This window comes from Microtus pennsylvanicus, chromosome 22, assembly GCF_037038515.1.
Source record: "Microtus pennsylvanicus isolate mMicPen1 chromosome 22, mMicPen1.hap1, whole genome shotgun sequence".
NCBI lineage: Eukaryota > Metazoa > Chordata > Mammalia > Rodentia > Cricetidae > Microtus > Microtus pennsylvanicus.
This window is the reverse complement of record NC_134600.1, coordinates 13055791-13076151: the sequence shown is the minus strand read 5'-3', so window position 1 is coordinate 13076151 and position 20361 is coordinate 13055791. Positions and strand designations below refer to the sequence as shown.

Here is a 20361-nt window from a genome sequence, read left to right as displayed (position 1 = left end):
CAGGATAAATCTGCTTCTCTCCACTTAGATTATTTAACCTGTCCCGGATCTCTCGGGTTTCTGCCTCTAAGTCCATAGGGGCAGAAGCAGTAGTGCAAGGATTTTGCGGAGGAGGTCTCATGGAGACATCTCCGTTTGCTTCCTTCCTTTCCTCTTTTTCTAACTTCTTTTTTATCAGTGCGATCTCCTTTTCTAAAATTTCTTCTTCTTCTTCTTCTATATCCTTTCTATTACTTCCTGTTCCTATAACTTCCTGTTCCTCAAAACTCTTAATAGAACTCACAGATTCTACTCCTCGAATCTCCTCAAGGGTTTTGTTTACACTCTCTAATTGCTCTTTCACTTTAACATCATCACTGAGAAGAGCATCTCTGACCAAGAGCCATAGTGAAAATATCGCCATGGGGAATTCTTGTGGCCCTCGCTCTTTCAGTGCATTTTGAAGATCAGCCTTTACCTGCTCCCAATCAGTAATATTAAAACCCCCTGATGTAGGAACCAGGGACTAAACTCTAACTGTCTTAATAATCTCTTTTGCTTTCTCAACTTTAATACCGGTGCCTTTATTTTCCAAAAGACCTAACAACTGGCCTGTTAACCGGCCCTTTAACAATGGAACAGAATAACTTGCACCCATAACCAATTCACCCTCGCGGCACAATTTCTTACCTGCTGGCCAGCCTTCCCGAGGGCGACCTCTCAGGGATCTCTACTTCTCGATCTCGCAGATGGGTCTAGTTGCCGATGATCATCCCAGCGGGGCCTCCAATTGTAACATCCGATTTGGTGTTACACCCTCGGTACAGTTCGCGCGCCACTGTACCGAATGTGAGTCGGGCAAGGGCCGGGAGGTTGAAAAGAAGACACGTAGAGACCAGGGTCATTTGAAAGGTGAGCAGCTGAGTACCACTTTATTCAGCCTTTGGGAAGTCCTTATCTACCTAACTGCAGCACAAGGATCTCCCCCCAGGCAGGTGGGAAATTACCATATTAACAATGGAGTGAATGCCCTGCAGCTAACCACCAGATGGGGCAGGCATAGCACAGAAACACACAGGAAGCTTAGTTAGTTGATCATAAACTGTCCCCGCGAATGCAGCACAGAAATAAGGGAGACCAGGGCACTACAGGCCTGCAACTGAGCGAAGGGGAAATGCTTGGGAAGTCATTTTCATCTTTCCCCTGTCCCAGCATAGATGCTGAGTACTGAAGTTTTCAGGGCTAGGGCCCGACCAGCTGGGCTCCTCAGGAACGAAGTGCTTCCTCTGGGGGAGGAGGAGGAAGAAGTCTGTCCTGTTCTGCTGGATATCAGGAAGAACCAGAGGTGCCTGGATTCTGGGTTTCTTTTGCTCCTGTACAGGAAAGAGAGAAGACAAAGGGCTTGGGGAGGGGCAGCCATCACCTCTTCCAGTGGTGAGGCTGCTTTCGGAATCAGGGAAACTGATGATGGCTAGGGGGCCCGGTGCCAGGTTCTGAATTCCTGCAGGTGGATTTTAACAAAGACAAACTGACATACAAAAACAAAAAATACAATGAGACAGACATAAACTCAAAACCAGAAGTTGGTGCTCTCACCACCACTCTGGTGGAGAACTGAAAAAACACAAGAACAAAAAGACAGACATAGACTCAAAATCAGAAGCAGCGCGGCAACAAACTGATATTAACCTGGAAGGGAGTGGGCGATAAGGGCCACACTCCCTAGAAACTAAGATGACCTGGTCGCTCCTAGTTTCACAAATTGCCAGTGAAGCGTCCTCCACAGCTGGGCCAGGGAATGTTCCCGGACACGTCTGTCCCAAAGCCTGGTCCCCTTCAAATACTAGCCCTGCGCAGGTACAATGCTCAAGGTACTAATTCACAATTACACAGAAACAGAAACACAATACACAAACAGACAGACATAAAAATGAGCTCGTTGCTTTATACCTCCAACTGGGTTTAGAGTGTGTCTGGCAGCGACTTGATTCCCGGTCAGGGAACCAAACGTTGGACTCTAGCATCCAAACACCGAGAAGGAGTCGCCCCCAGAGACCATCTCACATACCACAGCCAATGCAAAAGCATGAGGATTTTATTAATTCTGTCATGACAGAGTCCCCCAGCATTCGGGAAGCCGAGGGACCGAACCAAAACTTACATATATGGGTAATTGTTCAGGAACTGATTACGTGCGAGTGTAGCTGTTAGGTCCTTGGTTCTCAGGGGAGGAGGGGAAGCACTATGGCACAGAGGCTGAGAGGATTCAGAATTGTCAAAAATGGCTTCAGGATTGTCTTAAAGTCTTACATTATAAATTACATTATTTGTTTTATTTATTCTTTTTTGAGACAAGGTCTTATGCTTTGCCTGGTCTGGAACTCACTAGGTCAGTGTGCCTCTTTGGTATGGGAAGTCCCTTTGTATATGTGTTGCTTATGATGGTTAATGAATAAAGAAGCTGCTTTCAGCCAATGACTTAACAGAATGTAGCCAGACTGGAAAAGCTATATAGAGAAAGTAGGCATAATCAGAAGAGAAGCCTTGTAGCCACCACAGGAGAAAGACACCACCAAGCGGTGGTATTAAAGCCTTATGCCACTATACTCAGCTATGAATTACATCCTTTAAGATATGTGGCAAATATTTCTGTATCTTTTGTAAAGACACCTAAGCACAGTGTCTCTCTCTATTTAGTACCTAATCTTCTGTGTACACACTTCCCCCTCAATGTCTCTTTGGCTTTTGCTGAAATATTTTCCTGTAGTGTAACCAAGGATTCAATATTACCCAAGTGGTGGTTCCTAAATAGGGCTCTTCCCAAGGCATTTGTAGCAATTCTGGACTGGATCTGCCACTGAAGTTGATACAGAGGTGAAAGGGAAGTTACCAGGGCTCAGAGACATCTTCTGAGCATGCATGAGTCAGGGCTGGCATCAGTCTGGCTAGGCTACTTTTAATTCAATCTCTGACAGGATATTATCTTCCCTTAAAAACTTAGTGTATCAGCTTTTCTTGATCTTGTGCATATTGTTAAATAAAGAGTTGGAGGGGTAATAAATCAATATGAACCTCTTACACAGTAATTGGAAAACAGGGTCCTTAAACATGAGATCGGTTAATCCTTCACTGGCAGCACTAGGAATCTAGTTGAAGAAAAATTGAAGGGCACAGCTATATCATGGTGGTGCCTACCTATAATCCTAGCACTTAGGAGACAGAAACAGGGAGATCAGAAGTTAAAGGCACTCCTCAAACACAAAGCAAGCTTAAGATCAGCCAGGGAAACATGAGACACATTCACACGCACATACACGCGCAGGTGCACATTCACACACACAAGAATAAAAGAAAAATATGCAGCACTTGAGAGGCAGAGGCAGGCAGATGTCTGTGAGTTCGAGAACAGCCTGGGCTACAAGAGCTATTCCAGGACAGACTCCAAAGCTACAGAGAAACCCTGTCCTGAAAAACCAAAAAAAAAAAAAAGAAAAATCTGGTACAGTTATGATTAATATGTACAAATTCTACTTACAGGACAAAATACATTAATCCAAGTTAGAAAAAAATTGCAAACTTGATGCTCAAGTAGAACAGAAATGTTTAAATAAATTTCTGTGGAGTAAAATGGTGAAATGCAAAAGATAGAAAACATTTTTAAAGAAATATTGGATTATAGGAAATTATCATGATGTAATCAATGGGAGGGGAAATATGCAGAGTATAAAATATTGCATTAACTTCTGACGAATCTTATTTTTTTTTTAATTATTGTCCTATGGATATATGTTTAGGTCTAGAAAATTCTGGAAAATTGTGGTGAGATACTAATACTTGCTTCCTTTCAGGGCAATGTGGTTACAGATAACTACTCTTCTTTTCACCTTTTTAGTAACGTTAGATATTTCTAAATAAATATGACCTTGGACCAAAAAAATGATGGTATTCTTTTTAAGAAGGCAGGGGACACCTTGTTCCAAACAGATGGGCTCCATGAGGGTGTAAGTGATGGAGATGGTGATGCAAGCTCAGCCATGTGGGAAGATAGACAGAGAGGGTCAAAAATAAAAGTAGGAAATACAGACAGGGATGAATAAAATAGTTGGGAGAAGGACATATGTGGGATAGAATATGGGATTTACCTATACTATTTGCCATCCTAGAAAAGGGTGAGGAAGAGGGAAGACTGTGGGCTTCAGGAGATTTCTTGGATGGGTAGAGATGCTACTGCCATCTACTGTGGTGCAAAAAATATGTGCAACACAGGTAGCCTGTGCTGGGGAACTCCTGCAGTCAACAGCCTTTAAGATACCTGCCCACCTTGGGCATCATCTCATGTACGATAAATACAGACAAAGCCTCTTGGCTGTTGGATTTGGTTCCCATTCCCATTGCTCACAGAAGACTCTGGACTAGTATTCTTTCTGTTAGTTTATTTCCAGATGAGTAAACCTTTGTTATCTCTGTTCTGGACTATTTAGGAACTCTTTGTACAACAACAAATTGGTGACCATATGGCCGGAATCCTCACTATTGCTGGGTCTCTCCTGCAGCCTTCCCCCACCACACACAGCTGAACTACCTCTCTGCAACTTAACCACCTCCCCTCTGGCACACAGCTGCACACCATTGTGTTGGCCTCCTAGAAGACAACTTCACAATTTCCTTCCTCCTATTCCCAAGTGGCTTAGTCCTTCCTACTAAGTGGCTGACTTACTGCTGCTTGTGGCTTTTGGCTGAAACTCCTCTGCAGCTTCCAGCTTCTCTGGCTTCTGCCAACCCTACTCTGATTAGGCTGAGCTCTGACTCTGGGAGGAGGGGCTTCTCCAGCTTGCATTTTAGATCAGCAAATGCCTGACACAAGCTTTGTTCTGTAATCTCATGGCTCACTGCTGTCTGCAAGCTCTATGTTCCTTGATGGTCTGCCCAAAACAAACCTGTATGGGGATGTGCTGTTCTTAAGTAATTAACTAAATTTTGTTGTGTTTTGTTTTTTTTAAAGATTGATAGAGCATTGTATTTTTTATTTTTTTAAATTTATTGATTGATTGATTTAAATTTTCTACCTCCTCCCATCCTTCCATTTCCCTCCCACTCCCTCTCCCCCTCTCTCTCCAGTCCTAAGAGAAGTGAGGATGCCCTTTCTTGTGGGAAGACCAAGGCCCCCCTCTCCATTCTAGGAAGGTGTGCATCCAAATAGACTAGGCTCCCAAAAAGCCAGTACATGCAGTAGAATCAAAATCCAGTGTCATCATTGGCTTCTCAGTCCACCCTCATTGTCAGCCACATCCAGAGAGTCTGGTTTGATAACATGCTTGTCCAGACCCAGTCCAGCTGGCCGTGGTGAGCTCCCACTCGATCGGTTCCAGAGTCTCCGTGGGTGGACGCACCCCTCATGGTCCTGCCTTCCTTTCTTATATTCTCCCTCCTTCTGCTCTTCATCTGTGCTTTGGCGACTCAGTCCAGTGCTCCAATGGAGGTCTCTGTCTCTATCTCCATCCATCACCCGATGAAGGTTCTATGATGATATTCAAGGTATTCATCAGTGTGGCTATAGGACAAGGCCAGTTCAGGCACCCTTTCCTCTACTGATCAAGGACGTAGCTACGGACATTCCCTTGGACACCTGGGAAGCCCTCTAGAGCCAAGTCTCTTGCCAACCCTAAAATGGCTCCCTTAATTAAGATATCTTCTTCCCTGATCCCATATCCACCCTTCCTCCATCTAAACCCTCCCAGTCCCCCAAAATCTCTCCATACTCCCCTTTTCCCTTCTTTCTTCCCCTCTCCCCTTCCCTCAACTCCAACCCCTTCCCCATGCTCCCAACTTTTGCCTCATGATCTTGTCTGCTTCCAATTATTAGGAAAATCTATATGTTTTTCTTTGGGTTCACCGTGTTATTTAGCTTCTCTAGGATCATGAACTATAGGCTCAATGACCTTTGTTCATGACTAGAATCCACTAATGAGGTAGTACATACCATATTCATCTTTTTGGGTCCTCTCACCACATAATAATCAAAACACTAAACATACAGAGTAAAGAAAGAATATTAAGAACTGTAAAGGAGGGGGGTGGAGAGATGGCTCAGTGGTTAAGAGCATGGCCTGCTCTTCCAAAGGTCCTGAGTTCAATTCCCAGCAAATACATGGTGGCTCACAACCATCTGTAAAGAGGTCTGGCACCCTCTTCTGGCCTTCAGGCATACAGGCAGAATATTGTATACATAATAAATAAATAGTTTTTTTTAAAAAAAAAAGAGCTGTAAAGGAAAAAGGCCAAGTACCACTTAAGTCAGACCTATCAGAATTACACCTGACTTCTCATTGAAAACAATAAAAGCCAGAAGGTCACTGTCAAGATTTATGCAGACATCAAGAGACCACAGATGCCAGCCCAGACTACTATACCCAGTAAAACTTTCAATAACCATAGAAGGACAAAACAAGATATTCCAGGACAAAACTAGATTTAACCAGTACCTAGCCACAAACTCAGCCATACACAAAATACTAAAAGGAAAACTGAAGAAAGTTAGGTTAACCAACAAAAGCACAGAAAATTGATGGTCTCATAGCAGTAAATCCAAAAGAAGGGAAAAAGGCACGAATTAACATCACCAACAATGAATACTAAATTAATAGGAGATAGCAATCACTGGTCATTAATAACTCTTAATATAAATGGAATCAACACACCTATATAAAGACACAGGCAAACACAATGGATACGAATTCAGAATCCATTCTCCTCCTGCATAAAAGAAACACATCTCAACCTCAAAGACAGACATTGTCTCAGAGTAAAGGGTTGGAAAAAGTATTCAATCAAATTGACCTAAGAAACAAGTGGCTGTAGATATCCTAATATCTAACAAGATAGACTTCAAGCTAAAATTGATCAGAAGAGACAAGAAGGTCATTTCATATTAGTCATAAGAAAAATCTATCAAGAGAAATCTCATTACTGAACATCAATGTCCCAAATATAAGGCCACTCTCATATGTAAAAGAAACACTTCTAAAGCTTAAAACATACATAAAACCCCACATACTAATAGTGGAAACTTCAAAGTTCCCCTCTCACCACTGGACAGATCATTCAGACAAAAAAGTAACAGAGAAATAAGGTATCTAACAGATGTTATGACTCAAATGTACTTAACAGACTTTTATAGAATATTCCTTTTAAACAGAAAAGAATATATTTTCTTCTCCATACCTGCTGGAACTTACTCAAAAATCAACCACATACTCAGTAACAAAACAAACCTCAACAAATACAAAAAAAAAATCAGAATACACATATGTACTTTATCAGATCATCATGGTTAAAAACTAGAAGTCAACAGCAATACTAATTTCATCAAATCCACAAACATGGAAATTAAACAATGCTAACCAGAATCATCAATGGGTCAAGGAAGAAAAAAAAGAAGAAATTAAAGAATTTCTAAAATTCAATGAAAATGACCACACAACATATCCAAATTTATGGGACACAATGAAAGTAGTGTTAAGAGAAAAGTTCATAGCACTAAATGCCTACATATAGAGGACAGAAAAATCCCACATTAGTGAATTAACAAAACCTTTGAAAACTTTTGAACAAAAAGTAGTAAACTCACCTAAGAAATTAAGACAGCAGGAAAAATCAAATTAAGAGCTGAAATCAACAAAATAGAAACAGAAAAAACAATACAAAGAATCACTGAAACAAAGAGTAGGTTCTTATAGAAAATCAGCAAAATAGACAAAACTTTATCCAAATTAACCAAAAGGCAGAGAGAAAATATGCAAATGAACAAAATCAGAAATGAAAAGGGGGGCAGAACAACAGACATGGAGGAAATACAGAGAATCATCAGGTCATATTTTGAAAACTCCACAAAATTGGAAAACTTAAAGGAATGGACAACTTTCTGGATAAATATCACTTACCAAAATTAAATCAAGACCAGATAAACAAATTTAACACACCTATAACTGCTGAATAAATAGAAACAGCCATCAAAAGACTCCCAACCAAAAAAAGCCCAGGACCAGATGGTTTCAGCTCAGAATTATACAAGACTTTCACAGAAGAACTAATACCAATACTCCTTGAGTTATTTCACATAATAGAAACAGAAGGAACAATGCCAAACCCCTTTTTTGAGGCTACAATTACCCTGACACTCAAACCACAGAAAGACATTATAAAGAAAATTACAGACCAATCTCACTCGTGAACATTGATCCAAAAATACAAATAAAAAAAAAAAAACAAAAAACTGGCAAATCAAGTCCAAGAACACATCAGATCATTCATCCACCATGATCAAGTTGGCTACATCCAAGAGATGCAAGAATGATTCAACATACAAAAATCTGTCAGCATAATCCACCATATAAACTAACTGAAAAATAAAAACCACATGATCATCTCATTAGATAACGAAAAAGCATTAGATAAAATACAACATCCCTTCATGATAAAAGGAATATACCTAAACATAATAAATGCAATACTCAGCAAGCCAACAGCCAACATCAAACTAAATGTAGAGAAACACCCAGCAATTCTATGGAAATCAAGAACAAGACAAGATTGTCCACTCTCTTCATATCTATTCAATATAGTTCTTGAGGTTTTAGGTAGGGCAATAAGACACCATAAGGAGATCAAGGGACTACAAATCAGAAAAGAAAAAGCCAAATGCTCACTGTTTGTTGATGGCATGATAGTTTACATAAGCGATCCCAAAATTCTACCAAGGAACTTCTACAACTCATAAACATTTTCAGTAATGTAGCATGATCCCGGATCAGAAAAAAAAAACCAATATCCCTCCTATACAAAGATAATAAAAGGGCTGGAAAAGATATCAGAGAAACAACACCCTTCACAATAACCAAGAGTAGAATAAAATATTTTGAAGTAACTCTAACCAAACAAGTGGAAGACTTGTATAACAAGAACTTTGGGAGCTGGAGAGATGGCTCAGTGGTTAAGAGCATTGCCTGCTCTTCCAAAGGTCCTGAGTTCAATTCCCAGCAACCACATGGTGGCTCACAACCATCTGTAATGAGGTCTGGTGCCATCTTCTGGCCTGCAGACATACACACAGACAGAATATTGTATACATAATAAATAAATAAAATATTTAAAAAAAAAAGAACTTTGAATCTTTGAAGAAAGAAATTAAGAAGAAAACAGAAAGTGGAAAGATCTCCCATACTTTTTGCTAGGCAAAATAAACATAGTAAAAATGGCAATCTTACTACAAAAGCACTCTACAGATTCAATGCACTGCCCATCAAAATCCCAGAAAAATTCTTCACAGACCTCGAAAGAACGGTACTCAATTTCACATGGAAAAGAAAATATCCCAGGATAGCCAAAACAATCCTGTACAATAAAAGAACTTGGGGAGGCATCACAATTCCTGACTTCAAACTTTACTACAGAACTACAATACTGAAAACAGCCTGATATTGGCAAAAGAACAGACAGAAGATGAATGAACCAAATCAAAGAACCAGATATTAATCCATACACCTTTGAACACCTGATTTCTGACAAAGCAAAAAATATCAAATGGAAAAAACAAAGCATATTTAACAAATGATGCTGGAATGACTGGATATCAACATGTAGAAGAATAAAAATAGACCCATACCTATCACCATGCACAAAACTCAACTCCAAATGGATCAAAGACCTCAACATGGAGCCAGCCTCATTGAAATTTATAGAAGAGAAAGTGGGAAGTACACATGAACACAAGGGCACAGGAGACCACTTCCTAAATATAACACCAGCATCACAGACACTGAAAGAAACAATTAATAAATTAGACCTCCTGAAACAAAAAATCTTCTGTAAAGCAAAGGAGATGGTCAACAGGACAAAACAACAGCCTACAGAATGGGAAAAGGTCATCACTAACCCCACATCAGAGGTCTGATCTCCAAAGTAGACAAAGAACTCAAGAAATTGGTCATCAAAAGAACAAATAATCTAATTTTAAAAAATGGAGCACAGACCTAAACAGAGAACTCGCAACAGAGGAATCTAAAAGGGCTGAAAGACACTTAAGGAAATGTTCAACATCTTTAGTCATCAGAGAATTACAAAACAACTCTGAGATTCTGTCTTACACCAGTAAGAATGGCCAAGATCAGAAACACTGATCACAACTTATGCTGGAGAGATTGTGGGGAAAAGGGAACACTTCTGCATTGCTGGTGCGAATTCAAGGGGTACAACCTCTTTGGATATCAGTGTTGCGATTTCACAGAAAAGTAGGAAACAACTTTCCTCAAGACCCAATAATACCTCTTTTGGGTATATAAACAAAGGATGCTCAAAAATGCACAAGGACATGTGCTCAACTATGTTCATAGCAGCTTTGTTTGTCATAGCCAGAACCTGGAAACAACCTAAATGTTCTTTGACCAAAGAATGGATAAGGAAAATGTGGTACATTTACACAATGGAGTACTACACAGCAAAAAAAATGACAGCTTGAATATTGCAGGAAAATGGATATAGCTAGAAAATATTATTTTGAGTGAGGTAACCAAGACACAGAAAGAAAACTGACACATATACTCACTTATAGGTGGTTTATAAAAATAAAGCAAAGAAAACTAGCCTACAAACCACAATCCCAGAGAACTTAGACAACAATGAGGACATTAGGAGGGACTTACATAGATATAATGTACATGGGAAATAGAGAAAGACAGGATCTCCTGACTAAATTGGCAGCATAGGGACAATGGGGGAGTGTTAAAGGGGGTATGGAAAAGACAGAAAGGGGAGTAAAGAGCAATGTAGAACTCAAAAAATTCAATAAAAAAATATATTCCTAAAAATGTCATTTGGTCATAAAAATATTAGAAAACCCATAAGCACAGACAATGAGAGCAACAATGAATAAATGGCACCGCCAGAAACTGAGAAGCTTCTGTAAAGCAAATGATACTCTCATTAAGACAAAAAGGCATCCTACTGAATGGGAGAAGATTTCACCAACCCCATATTAGACAAAGGACTGATCTCCAAAATATATAATGAACGCAAAATACTAGACACTAGCCGGGCGATGGTGGCGCATGCCTTTAATCCCAGCACTCGGGAGGCAGAGGAAGCCAGATATCTGTGAGTTCAAGACCAGCCTGGTCTACAGAGCTAGTTCCAGGACAGGCTCCAAATCCACAGAGAAATCCTGTCTCGAAAAACCAAAAAACAAAAAAAACACCTAGACACTAAAATTCTAATTAACCCAATTTAAAAATGGGGAGCTGAATTGAACAGAGAATTCTCAACAGAAGAAGTTCAAAAGGCCAAAAGACACTTAAGGTCATGTTCAACTTCCTTAGTGATCATGGAAATGCAAATCAAAAAACTTTGAGATACTATCTTACACCTGTCAGAATGGCTAAAATCAAAAACATCAATGATAGCCTTTGCTTGAAAGGATGTGGAGTAAGGGGAATGCTCACTCATCCACTGCTGGTGGGAATGCAAACGTGTGACACCATTTTGGAAATCAGTGTGGTGGTTTTTTAGGAAATTCAGAATCAACCTACCTCAGGATCCAGCAATACCACTCTTGGGAATATATCCAAGAGATGCCCAATCATGCTACAAAAGCATTTGTTCGACTATGTTTATAGCAGCACAGTTTGTAATAACTAGAACCTGGAAATAACCTTGATGCCCCTCAATGGAAGAATGGATAAAATGTGAAATATATATACATGAGTACTACTTAGTGGGAAAAAAAATGACATCTTGAATTTTGCATGCAAATGGATGGAAATAGAAAACACTATCCTGAGTGAGATAACCCAGACCCAAAAACATGAATTTGGTACGTACTCACTCATTTGTGGACTCTAGCCATAAACAAAGGATACTAAGCCTATAATTCACAAGCCTAGAGAAGCCAAATAACAAGGTGAACCCAAAGAAAAACACATATAAGTCCTCCTGGAAATTGGAAGCAAAAAAGATTTCCAGGCAATAGTTGTGAGCATGAGGGTGGGGGTAGGGGTGGGGGTGAAGTTGGCGGAAGGGGAAAGGGGAAGAGAGAAGGGAGAAGGGAAGGACTGGCAAGAGCTTGGGGGAGGGGGAGGATGGAGATGGAGGAAGGGCCCATATAGGAGCAGGGAAGAAGATAACTACATTAAGGAATGCATTTTAGGGTTGGCAAGAGACTTGCCTCTAGAGGAGATCCCAGATGTTCATGGGGATGTCCCCAGCTAGGTCCTTGGACAGCAGAGGCAAAGGTGCCTGAACTGTCCTTGCCCCACTATCACACTGATGTGAGATCAGACTATCACATTGATCTCGAATATCACCATAGAATCTTCCTTCGGCCACGATGGATGGAGATAGAGACAGAGACCCTCATCAGAACAACGGACTGAGCTCCCAAGGTCCAGTTGAAGGGCAGAAGGAGGGAGAACATGAGCAAAGAAGTCAGGACCTCGTGGGTTTGGTCCCCCCACTGAGACAGTGTGCCTGTTCTAATGGGAGCTCACCAAATCCATGTGGACCGGGTATGAATGAGCACGTGATCAAACCGGACTCTCTGAATGTGGCTTACAATGAGGGCTGACTGAGAAGCCATTGTTAAAGGCACTGGGACTTGTTTTATGGCATATTCTGGCTTTGTGGGACCCTAGTCTATTTGGATGCACAGCTCCCTAGGCCTGGATGTCGGGGGGGGGGGGGAAGGGGGGACCTTGGACTTCCCACAAGACAGGGTTCCCTGCCCTCTCTCAAGCAGGGAGAGGGAGGGAGGAGGTAGATTGGGGAGTGGGAAGGGATTTGCTGCAGCCTCTAAGCCATGGCTTGCACTGGTCTCACTATCTGGAATATTTTCATTTTTCCTACACTTGTAGTTGATCTGTCTCTTCTGGTTCTGTTTGCACACACCACATGCTTTCTGTCTCACGAAGGGGGCAGCTACTGACCTATAAGCCTGTGAGTGAGCCCACCCCCAGAGAGATAATCTGTTAGGTTCTTTGCATGGGCTACAGCTTTAGATGTCTCCTTTGTGTTTACATCTCTACTTCAGAATCAGAAATGGTTTTAGAATTAGACAGTGTCAATCCTTCTCTAAATCCAAGCAGAACGTTAAAAGAATAACTCTAAACTTCTGTCTCATATCAACAGCCTTCTGCTATGGGACAGAAAGAAGATAGATTTTAAAGGAACATTTTACTTTCCTTCATGCCCATTTTGTCTATATCTTATATTTCACTAAAAATATGTCTACATGAATAATATTTACATTTTCAACAATGAACAGCTTCCAAGAAGACATTGGAGCCCCACAATGTCTCTACCTGATTGATATGAAAGCATGATGCTAATAGCACCATGAGACCGACTTGTGGGTTCAAGCTGCAGATATGGTGCACCTTCTTACAACGTTCTGGCTACAATTCCAAATAAGAACTTCAGAACAACCCTATCAAATACTTAGAAATCATTTTACTTTTATAATATCACATAGAAAGAACATCTGGAAGCAATTCTAGAAGATGCCATCCCCTCTCCCAACAAAGGTTGTTTTCATTGTCAGGGACAACATTTAAGAGTTGATTATTACTCATATAGGGTTGGGTGAAATTATGTATACCCAGAGATCTCAAAAAAAGATGGAAAATTGAATGGGATAATAGGTAGATTACTTACTCACACTACTAATAATAGTTTGTATTAGAAGGAATAGTTGTGAACTATTATTTTTGGATAATTTACATTGGTATAGACTTTTCTTTGATACAAATTCAAATTATACTTATCATATAGAATATTTCTATTTTTGTTTAGAATGTTTGTAACACCTATGCAAAGTTATTTTGTCAGATTGTATCTATGCATGATTCTAACTGTTTAAAACATTTTGTTTATTGACACAATTTTATGAGATATTTATCATATTGCATTATATAATTCTACCTCTGATCAAGATACTTCTACATGGTTTATATTTTGATATCATTTTCCTGCTTTACTGCATAGCTGGTTAAAGATTTTTTATATTCTGATAGGAAGTCTTAATCTTCAACATTGTAATGAGACTTTAGTTGATTGCTCAGGCAGTCAGTCGTCTCTGTCATCTACTACACTTTTTGCGGGCTGCTGGACTTCACTACCTGCCTACTCAAGTAATATTAATGCTCTTCTCAGGCCTTTGATGGGGCTGAAGATAAGATAATCATACTTACTAATCATCCTCTTGTGATCTAGACCAGCCATTCCTACAAGACATGAATTCCTTAGGATAGAATGCTTATCAAAACATTAGTATATATTCCTTCCTTAGTATTGATTATGCTTATAACTCTAACTTTATATTTGACATCTGTTTCTTGTATACATAGTTTTTTTTTTTTTTTTTTTGGTTTTTTCGAGAGTTGGTTTCTCTGTGGCTTTGGAGCCTGTCCTGGAACTAGCTCTGTAGACCAGGCTGGTCTCGAACTCACTTAGATCCGACTGCCTCTGCCTCCCGAGTGCTGGGATTAAAGGCGTGCGCCAACACCGCCCGGCTTGTATACATAGTTTTGTATTGAGTTTGGAATTTCTTTTTTTTTTCTTTCTTTTTTTTTTTCTGGTTTTTCGAGACAGGGTTTCTCTGTAGCTTTGGAGCCTGTCCTGGAAATAGCTCTTGTAGACCAGGCTGACCTCGAACTCACAGAGATCCCCCTGCCTCTGCCTCCCAAGTGCTGGGATTAAAGGCGTGCGCCACCACCACCCTGCCAAGTTTGGAATTTCTTATTTAAGCAAAAGGGTTAGGTGCTGGGAGAGCTTCTTCAGTCAATAGCCTGTAAGATACCACTCCACTTGGGCATGGTCTCGTACATTATAAATCAATCTGTAAACTGTGTGGTCACTTTCTTCAATTCAGCTCTTGATTCTGGCTGCTAGATTCATTGGATACAACATCCGTTGCCCTGGGGCTGGAGATATGGCTCAGTGGTTAAGAGCACTGACTGCTCTTCCAGAGGACCTGGGTTCAATTCCCAGCACCCACATGGTAGCTCACAACTGTCTGAAGATCCAGTTGCAGGGGATCTGACACCTTCACACATAAAAATAAAGTTAAATAAACCATAAAAATATTTTTTTAAAAAAAATCCATTGCCCTGTAGGTGCTCATCTGACCTATAAAAGCCCAAGATATTCTTATACTCTAACTTGGTATTTTCAAAAGTTAACGATTCAATTAGTACTCACATAGTTCAGGGTTTGTCACTCTGACTTGTACAACCTTCAAAATTCATAATAAAAACATGACCTCAGTGTTTAATGGTGAATTTAGAATGAATGCAGCTATATTAAGTAAAATCAAACACTTCTCTCTCTCATGTGTATGTGATCATAGGTTTGGAAACATAGGGAGATATGGCATACACCTTCAATTTTCTTTTGGAAAATATGTGTGGATTGCTTTTACTTAAATGTCACAAATCAGTTTGCCTTGGAAAGAGGAATTATTTTATTCAGCTACAAAATTAAGCATATTTCAGCTATTCATTTTGTACTTTGTATAATTCACCCATGAATTGCTGTTTACCAAGGATTTTTTAACTATCTTTTATTCAACTACTCTCCCTTCCAGTCCCCTTTCCCTTTCCCATGATCCACACGTTCCCAATTTACTAAGATCTTGTCTTTGTCTAAGTCTATATAGAATAGATTTATGTATATCTCTTTGTTTCCATTTTGTTGTCTATGTCCTTTGAGAATTGTAGACTGGTTGTCCTCTGTTTTATATTTAAATGCCACTTAGGAGTTAGTACATTTATATTTTTCTTTCTGGGTTGGGTTAACTCACTCTTATCTTTTCTAGATCCAAAAATTTGCCCATAAATTTGAAGATGTAATTGTCTTTATCCATGTTAATTTCTTTGTCCATTCTTCAGTGGAAGGGATGTTTTTAGGTTCTGGCTGTGAACAAATAATATTGCTGTGAACATAGTTGACCACTAGTCCTTGTAGTATGCCTGAGTATCCACTAGGTACCTATCAAAAATGGTATTGATGGGTTTTAAGATAGGTTGTTTCCTAATTTTCTTACTTTATAATTTTTGGTTTTCCAAGACACGGTTTCTCTGTAGATTTGGAGCCTGTCCTGGAACTAGCTCTTGTAGACCAGGCTGGCCTTGAAGTCAGAGGGGCCTGTCTCTGCCTCCCAAGTGCAGGGATTAAAGGCATGCCTCACAACCAGGCAGTTGGCTTTCTAATTTTCTGAGAAAACACCATATCAAAGTGGCTGACTCAGTTTGCACCCCTATCATCAATGGAGGAGTGTTCCCTTAACCCCACATCCTGTCCAGTGTAAGTTGTCACCAATGTTTTTTATTTTGCCTATTATTACAGATATGAGGGAATTTTAGAGTTGTTCTGATTTTCATTTCTCTAATCGCTAAGGAGTTTGGAAATATCACTAATCTCTCAGTAATTTTAGATTTATAAGTTGAAAGTTGTTTATGTCTGTACTCCATTTAATATTGGATTATTTATTCTTTTGATGACTATTTCTTTTATTTCTTTATATGTTTTAAAGATCAGTCCTCTGTCCAATGTGGGGTAGGTGAAGATCTTTTCCCATACTATAGGCTGCCTTTTTTGTATTTCTGATCATGTCTTTGGTTCACAGAAACTCTTGCTTCAAAAGGTCTCATTTATTAATTATTTCTCTCAGTGTCTGTGCTGCTGGGGCTATAATTTGAAAGTGGTCTCTTTTGCCAGTGTGTTCAAGTATACTTCCTATGTCTTTTATGTGGCTTAGTGTGTTTGGCTTTCTGCTATGGTCTTTGATCCATTTGGACTTGAGTTTTATTCATGATGATACATGTGGATCTACTTTCATTCTTCCCCACATTGATATTCAGTTATGCCAGCATCATGTTGAATATGCTTTCTTTTTCCATCATATATTTTTTTGGTTCTTTGACAAAATTCAGGTGTAGTAGAGGAGTGGATTGATATCCGATTCTTAGAATCAGTTCCATTGGTCCTCCTGTCTGTTTTTGTGCCAATACCAGGCTCTTTTCAGTACTGTAGCTCTGTAGTAGATTTAAGTCAGGGAATGTGATGACTCCAGAAATTATTTTTTGCATACAGTTGTTTTGCATATCCTGCATTTTTTTTTGCCTTACTATATGAAGTTGAGTATTTCTATTTTTGAGGTCTGTGAAGAATTTTTCTGATGTTTACATGGGAATGGCATTGAACCTGTAGATTGTTTTTGGAAAGGTTTTCATTTTTACTATCTTGATTTCTACCTAACAGGGGCAAGGGACATCTTCCCATTCTCCGGTGTCTTCTTCAGTTGTTTTCTTCAAAGTTTTAATGTTCATTTCCTACAGTACTTTCACTTTTTTAGTAAGTGATTCCATAATATTTTATATTATTTCTGCCTATGGTTAACGGTGATAATTCCATAATATATTAATTCTAGCCAACTTTTTCAAAAAATATTCCTTGTAACCACCTTCTATCTACCTTCCTGATGACCATTCCCAATCTTCTGATAAACATAATTATACCCCAATTTCTAAGGTAACTTTTAAACAAAACATACAAGTAAACGTATGAGAGATTTGACTCTTCAAGCCTCTCATATTTCAGTTAATGGTATCCTTTGGGCTTAAAAACATCATTGAATTTTATGATTTTATGGCTCTGGTTTGAGAGCCAAATTGGGTTTCTTTCACAGGCCATTTTTTAATGTTTTGGCTGTCTTCAGGGACATTTTTTTTACCTAGTTCTAGATTCAGAGATAAAGTGCTTTTCTTTGGCTCTGGTTTCAGGCCCAATGTTAGAATACCCTTGCTGTAACCCATAATACTTCATAAAAGGTTTTATGAAATACAATCCTGGTTTAAAATAGAATAAATAGAGGTATCATGATGCTTAAACAGATTGTGGACAGTATCAAATTTTTCTCTACACAATAGCTGCTTTTGGTTAACTGACTGTAAGTGGCTTAAGATCTTAAAGAATAATTTAAAATGAGCCCCTAGCTTTTTCCTCAGGTCCAAAAGATTATGATAATATGCACAAGCTTTATCAGATTGATTACACACAAAGTCTTACCCTCATAAGAAGCACAAAACAATATAACACTGAATTAGTTTATAGAGTTTCACTACAGTATAATGTTTTCTCATGTTTTTGAAGAATAAAGACATTAACTTCAGACTTTCTCCACAGGTAGGCTCATATTATGTATTTGGAGATGATTCAAGGAGCTGCCGGCCACAGCTGGCCTCAAATGGGGCCAAGGAAGATCCTCTATTAATCAATGACCTTCCTCCATCATTTCCCCTTTATCTGTTTAAACAAGTAGGAAAAGCTTTCACTTTAACATGGTAAAATTACATATAACAAAACAGTTACAATTTAGAATTACAATATTTACATCTATTTTATCTTTATCATAACTAAGGAATACTAAAACTATTCTTCAATTCCATCAAAGACTCCAGAAAGATACAATATTAGCTGGACGGTGAGAAATAAGCAACTTAGAAAACTCTAGAAATCACAGAGACATCTCACTTCCTGGACAGTCACCCAAAGTTTCTCTGTACAGTTGGGGCATCCATCTTCGGCCTACAGTGCCATAGTTTCCAGCAGACATTTCAATGAAGCAGGAAATTTCAAAGGCAGTTCAGTCACTATCTGCTGTGTCCTGCAGAATGTCTCACAGACTCTTTCATGAATCAGGAACTCCGAATGATCATCTCACCTTTAGGCAAGTTCAGCAGTCCTCTCTCTGAGGATTTTCTGTGTCCAGTTTATGCAGTAGTCCAGGCAAGAGCAGTTTCTTGCCCAAATGGCTATCAAACTCCATAAGGAACCTCTTCGATGCCCATCTTCCTCTTGAAGCAGCTGATGTTGCCAGGAGCAGATGTGTCTCATTGCCATGCAAAACCCTAAGTTATTAAAATATTTTAACTGCCATATGCTGCAGTCTTTGAAAGATATGAAGAATGCCTATCTAAAATATATCTATGCACATCTAAAAAATCTAACATGACTACAAACTTGACTATTATAGATGAATATCTATTAATAACCTATATACATTACATTTTTAAATAAACTACACAATCACAATACCTTAATCAATATCAGAAATATATACACACATAACAAAATTGACCTTAAATTAGTATCAGTAAAGCAAGATTCATTTCAATCCAAATTATTTATATCTATATTATATCACCCTTTATATGTAAAAGAATATTTATAAACAATATTTGGGAATATGGACGTAGTTATTTCTCTCCAAACTGCTTCCTGCTGTAAAGGGGTGCTGTTAGTCAGGTCTTTGAGGGTATAACCTGTGTGCTAGATTTGTCTCAGTTTGCAGATAAGTAATTTTCTGAAGGTGTTCACAGCAACCTTTCAGAAGGGCGTGGTCTATTGTACCATATTAGAATAGAAGCAATCCATAGGGTCTTATCCTGTGAAAACAAAAGAAGAATCTCTTTTCCAAAGTATCATATCCTTAGATCCAAATTCTGAAGTCAAGGTATTTTCAAAATATCTATCTTGGATGAGTTCAGCAGCATTTATAAACAAATACCTTTTAGCAGATGTTGGTCTTTCCTCACCATTAAAACAATTCAAAGAGCACAATAGCATAGAGTATCAAGATTCTCTGTGTATTTTCCATCTTTGAGCGGTTTTACTTTAACCTCTATTTCATTTATTTTTACTTTTATTTTATATTCTCTGTATATCTTTGTCCTGGAATAACTCTGTAGAGAAGGCTGTCCTTGAACTCTCAGAGATCTGCCTGTCTCTGCCTCCCAGGCATTGGGATTAAAGGTGTGTGCTACCACATCTTGAAGTCACAGAAGTCAATCTCCCTAGGCCTCCCAAGTGTTGGGATTAAAGGTGTGTACTACCACAACCAAACACTCTCTTTCCTTTTTGTTTTTTACTTTAAGAACTTTAACTTTTAGCCTGCATATATTCTTAACACACTGTAAATCATTTAAAGGTTTTCTTTGTTTTTGAATCTGTCTTTACTATATATCTCCCTCTTTTTTTCTGACCACACAAGCTTTTAAACTACTGAGCAATATGGGCAGGATTAAAGCCGCGGCATTGGCGGCTAGATCCAGCCTTAGCTTTCAGCTTCAAGGTGAAGGTACCAGCTTTAGCCATGTTTATTGCCACAAGTCTAAGGCGTTTCAAGGTCCCTGCCAGCAAGCAAGCTGGACCATTCTGCTCCCAGACCACACTCAGTCAACTGCCTGCTTTAAGAGTCAGAGTCTGCCCTGGCAGGACAGCTCAGAACAGGGCATTTTAAAATGGCACTTTATTCCTGCTACTGCTGAAAACAAACAA

At 39.1% G+C, this 20361-nt stretch overlaps 2 protein-coding genes across 2 annotated transcripts in view; one reads left to right on the top strand and one right to left on the bottom strand.

The window, feature by feature from the left end:
• Positions 1-20361, top strand: part of LOC142840066 (uncharacterized) — a 188001-nt gene that overhangs the window by 70094 nt on the left and 97546 nt on the right. The window lies entirely within an intron of this gene.
• Positions 1-20361, bottom strand: part of LOC142839958 (uncharacterized) — a 63727-nt gene that overhangs the window by 39264 nt on the left and 4102 nt on the right. The window lies entirely within an intron of this gene.